At 34.7% G+C, this 5,765-nt stretch overlaps 1 pseudogene; it reads right to left on the bottom strand.

Moving 5' to 3' along the window:
• Positions 1 to 763: 763 nt before the first annotated feature.
• On the bottom strand, positions 764 to 4,926 carry LOC115984690 (annotated as a pseudogene).
• Positions 4,927 to 5,765: the final 839 nt, after the last annotated feature.

The raw sequence follows: 5,765 nt of genomic DNA, 5'->3' as shown, positions 1-5,765 counted from the left end.
TTGCTGACCATTCATTGATTCTTTTCTTGAATTATCAATTTCTTCATTGAGATTAAATATTAGAAATTTAAATATGCATCCAGTGTTGCATTATTTAAAATTTAATATAAAGTTATTTTGTGTATACTGTTGAATTTATAAAATAAAATATAATTAATTATGAAATCGCCTCTCTCTATTTATTTCAAGTAAACTTCAAAAAATATTATCTGAAAAAAAAAAGAGAAAAAAAATGATCTTGTTAAGCATGAAAGGACTTTCATTACAAGATTTACAGGTAACTATTGGGTGTAATGCAATAACCTTAACAGTATGATCTTGCAAGTACGTATCACTTTTTCACTTTTTCTTGTACATAATCATCAAATTATGGATGACAAACATCTGAATAGTGCTAATAATCTGATGACAAATTATCCAAGGATTGAAGTTGTAGCATTCTTTTGTGAAAAATGAAGGCAAACAAAAGAAGGAAGACAACAATTTTAATGTGGTTCGGCCATAAAAGCCTACATCCACAGAGTCTCTATTATTTTTTAAAGTAATGTTATAGCCACAAATTATTTCATAGATATGATTAACAAAAAAACAAAAAAAAAATCTATGACAAATACAAAATAAACTAATAAGTGATTGCTAAAAGAAACAAAAGGAGGTTCTACAAATCTAATTTTTTTTTCCAATATTATGCAAAATCAAAACCTCATCAAGTCATGATCGCACCTTCCAATGGAGAAATTGGCCCTGTGTACTAACTTGATCACACCTTCCAATGGGGTCATTGGTCCTCTATACCTACATTCAAGGAAGACAATCATCTCTTTAAACCATTGAACAGAGGGAAGTCTTTTTTTTTTTTAAAGGAGCAAGGTTGACCGGTGTGGCTTCCTTATTTGGGCGTAATCATAATAGCACCCTACTTGTTCTCGAGTGAGACTTCTGCGTGAGGAATTGGGAAGTCATTTCTATGTATAAGAAAAACATGCTTTGGTTTTCAAAATAGATTATAGAAATGGATTTTGGGTACTTGTGAGATAGTTAAGATTATAAACAACTATATCATTCCCAATAAATTAGTTAAATTTCTTACCCATTAAAGTTTCATACTTGGACATTCTCCCAAAAAAAAAAAAAAAAAAAAATCCTACTTGAAGTAATTTAAGCCCATGTATACATCAAAGTCATCAAAGATGTCTCTATATAAAGTACAGAGTGTTAGTACAGTGCCAATAATCTTAACCACACCAATGGTAGAAATCACCAAATCAAAAATAGCTTAAACGTCATTTTGATTTATGTATATTTCAACAAACATTTTGGGGGTGGGGGGGGGGGAGGGGGGGGGTGGGGGACGGGACTAAAAAGAGCTTATTCTAAATCATAGAAAACAAATTGGACTAATCTTAATCATATGAATAGCACCATCATGTAATCAAATTTCACATGGCATCAATATTATCAATTCCACTATAATAAAAGAAAGTACCGTGACAAGTAGATGACATTGTGTAGGCTATATGATCCCCCTCCCTCCATAAAGGTTAGAGCAACAAGTACTATAAGAAACAATTTACCTGTAAGTTAAAGTACTCTTTCTCCGCATATTCTAGTTCTAAGGAGTTTCTCTCTAATCAAATGCAACTGAGCTACAACATCAATCATGTTCATCCTTTCTCTTGGAGATTCCATAGAACAAGACACTCCAATTCCAAATATCAAAATCAAGCACTCCAGAATTTTGGGACTTCCTATTCGATTTTGAATGTGAGTATCATTTGTCCTTGTTTCCATATCTTCTCTTTCCCAAAGTATAATAGGATCCACAATGTTAATGACTCGTTCGGGCAATGCTCCTTTAACAAAATCATGAAGGTTCAAGTTGTCTTTGAAAATGTTAACAGTAGGTCTTTTTCCTGTTAACATCTCCAATAATAGTATGCCATAACTGTAGACATCACCACAAGTTGACACCTCGTTTCCCAAACCATATTCTACAATTGCACAGGACATTTACAATATGATTGATCTCTTGTTTCATATAAAAAAAAAATTATAGTAGCACAACTTTGAAAGAGCTCTTTAGTGGCATATAAAAGGAAAAAAATTATGAAAGGTGGAAATTTATTTCAGGACATGCTTCATCTTCTAAAAGGCTTCCTTAAGCTATTTCATGCTTGAAAGTACATCAAGAAATATTAAGAAAGAAAAGAATTTAATATTCAAAAATAGAAAAGGTACTCACCTGGAGGAGCATAACCAATTGTTCCTCTTAATCCAATAGAGCTTGATTGATTAGCATGACACTCTAGGGTGGCCTCAAGAAGGAACCTTGCCAAGCCAAAGTCCCCCACATGTCCAATCATTTCATCATCAAGAAGAACATTGCTAGGCTTGAGGTCGCAATGAACAATTGGTGCATGGCAATGATAATGAAGATATTTCAATGCATTTGCAACATCAATAGCAATATTCAATTTTTGAAGAAGATTCAAATTCTTTTGTTACTTAAGAACCTCATTTGTTCTTGAAATTGGATGCAACCACTCGTCTAGGCTGCCATTAGTCATGAACTCGTATACTAATGCTTTGAAATCATGACCTTGATAGTCAACACCTGAACATACTGTGAGTACCTTTACCAAATTCCAATGTCTGATATTTCGCAAAGCCTCACATTCAGCAATAAAACTTTTGGAAGCTCCATGGTGCAAAAGGTTGAGCACCTTAATAGCAACTATACGTCTATCTTGATCAAGAACTCCTCTATACACAAATCCAAAGCTTCCCACACCAATTAAATTAGTGGAGGAGAATGCATCTATAGCTTTTAGGAGACTTTGGTAAGATACATTCAAAAATATATTTTGTGAATTATTTAAAGTACTTTCTCTTCTCTTTCTTTTGAAACAAAAGAGAAGTAGAAATGAAACCATCAAAGATACTCCAAAAATTCCAGAAAGCATAGAGATTATTAGCTTTAAGGAATGAGTCAACTTCCTTTTCTTGAATTTATTGTATTTGCATACAGGAAGCTTGAACTTTGGCACTCCTCCACATAGCTCAGTATTTCCCTTAATTGAAGTTGCACTTGTGTTCCTGAAAACTCCCTCTGTTGGTACCTCACCCTTAAAATGGTTATAAGACAAATTCAATAACCTCAAGTAGATAAAGCTCTCCAAAAATTTTGGAATATTTCTAGAGAAATTGTTTTTAGAAAGATCTAAAACTTAAAGACCCCTTAATGATTCCAAAGATGAAGGAATGACACCTTAAAAGAAGTTTCTTCTCATGACTAGAAATTCTAGTTTCACACAGCTACCAAGACTTGTTGGAATTTTTCCAAAAAACATATTTTCAAAAATATCCAAAAATTCTAAATTTTTGAAATTTCCTACTTCTATAGGAAGGACACCAGTAAATTTGTTGGTTGACAAGTCTAGCAAATTTAGTGAGAATGAGAGACCAATGACTTGATATGATATGGTACCACTGAGATTGTTATTGGCAAGATTCAAATGAATCATATTTTGACACTGGACTAGACTCAAAGGGATGCTTCCTCGAAGATTATTAGCCTCCAAATTCAAGTTTATCAATAGAGTTAAATTTCCAAGAGAGAAAGGAATGTTCCCAGAGAAATTGTTTTGAGATAAATCCAAATCATGTAACTTTCAAAGTTTTCCAATTTCAAAAGGAATATTACCTGATATTTTAGTGTTCGGCATGCCCAGCACCTCCAAATTGATCAGATTTCCTATCCCAAGAGGAATGTTCTAAGATATTTTATTTTATTTCTAAACCCAAAGTTATTGGCAATGCACTTGGGCAACTCTCCCCCAAAGTTATTGCTGCCTATCTCTAAAACAATTAGATATGTAGAATTTGTCAAAGAACAGAGAAAACTCAAGTCATTTGCCCCTCCATTTCCAAGCTCATTATAAAATATGGTAAAAGTTGAAACTCTATATAACTTCTCCAAAGAAGGAACTCCTCCTCTTAGTTTATTAGTGGAAAGTTCAAGACACTTTATATTTGAGGCATTAGATATTGAAATAGGGATAGGTCCAGTAAATTGGTTAAAGAAAATGCTAAATTGTTCGATATTAGGTGGGCTGATACCTATATTCAACGGAAGATGCCCTTGGATTTGGTTGTTTCCTACATTAAACACAATTAACGAAGACAAATTGAAGATTGAGGGAGGAATTGTAGACAACCCATTTGTACTGATAGAAAAAAAAGTAAGTTTCGTCCATTGGCCAAAAGAATGAGGGATACTCCCACCCAAGTTATTATAAGATACACCAAACACTTCTAGAGAGGATAAGTTGCCGAAAGAAGGTGGGATACTTCCTGTCAAATTATTAATGTCAAAATTAATGTATCGGAGTTTTGACAAAGTGCCAAGAGTTGTAGGGATTTCCCCATCCAAATGGTTTCTACCGATACTAATGATTTTGAGGTTGGTGCAATGGGATAAATTTCTTGGAATTTTGCCAATATGTGCGTTATTGTACATTTGTAGGAATTGCAATCTGCGTAAACGGTCAATTTTTGAAGGAATTTCATTATGAAAGCTATTGTCTATGAGCGATAGAATCTTCAAAAAACTTAAATTACCAACATGTAGTGATATAGAGCCTACCAGTTTCGAATATTGCAGGTTCAACACAATGACCCTCTGATGTCGACGACCACAGGTAACCCCTTGTCATTGAAAAAAGTGGATGCTATCATTCAAGAGCTCAAAACCTGGAGAGGATCATCAGTGATCTTGGCTTTACACTCAAGCAACGCCAACCAGTCCGTCTCATTATTCCCGCCAACAACAAAGGTGACTAACAAGCCACACCACCAGAGAAGGATAAAAGCATGCATGAAAAAAGAAGAGGACGGTGGAGATGAACTCCACTGGGAAAGCCCCATATGCAATATGGTTGAAGAGGCAGTTGGTACAAGGGTGTATTGTGAGGGAAAGCTAATTTGGCTGTGTATAGAATCTCAAGAAGTGGCAAATTTATAAAGAGAGCGAGAGAGAAGAAATATGGAGCTAGGATTTTGGGGATTATAGTCAGTCTGATCATCTTTAATTAATCAGACCGTGTACCCATGATCCACGTGGAATGCTATAGTTTTGCCCCCTTTATATTAATGTATCGGAGTTTATTTGGTGTATTTTAAGCTTTTAACAATTGAGGATTTGGAAGTGCAGCGTCCGTACTCGGCTGAGCCCAAAATACACGTTTCCAGACCCTTCTGGTCTGTTTGGATGTTAAAAAATAGAGGGGAAGTAGAGTAGAGAGAAGGAGAGTAGTTCAATTACCTTGTTTGAGAGTTTTTTAAGGAAGGAGGGGGAGGGGTTTCAACTACCTCCAACCCCTCATTTTTAATTCCTCCAAATTGGAGAGATTTGGAGGGAGAGTAGAGCACATAAATTATTAAATATGTAAATTACCTAATTTACCCTAATTATATTAAAAAAATTACAAGATATTTTAACGTAAAAAAAAAAAAAAAACTGTAACCCTCTCACTTCTTAGTTGTCTGGCACGATACAATGTCATATGAGGCCTTTGATTCAAAAATTGGTTGTACTGCCAATGCTCACAATCTCTTGAGCTTGCCTCCATTATTGCTGAGCGCCTAAGAAGGAGGAGAATCACATCACAACAAGCTCTTTCCCTCTAGGCTTCTACAGTGAGGCTATAAGAGCCCACCAATGTGCTCTTTTTCTTATGTTAATAGCAGTTATATTAGCATTAGCA

This window comes from Quercus lobata, chromosome 4, assembly GCF_001633185.2.
Source record: "Quercus lobata isolate SW786 chromosome 4, ValleyOak3.0 Primary Assembly, whole genome shotgun sequence".
NCBI classification, from domain to species: domain Eukaryota; kingdom Viridiplantae; phylum Streptophyta; class Magnoliopsida; order Fagales; family Fagaceae; genus Quercus; species Quercus lobata.
The sequence above is the reverse complement of the archived record's forward strand: the minus strand, read 5'-3'. Positions and strand labels throughout refer to the sequence as shown.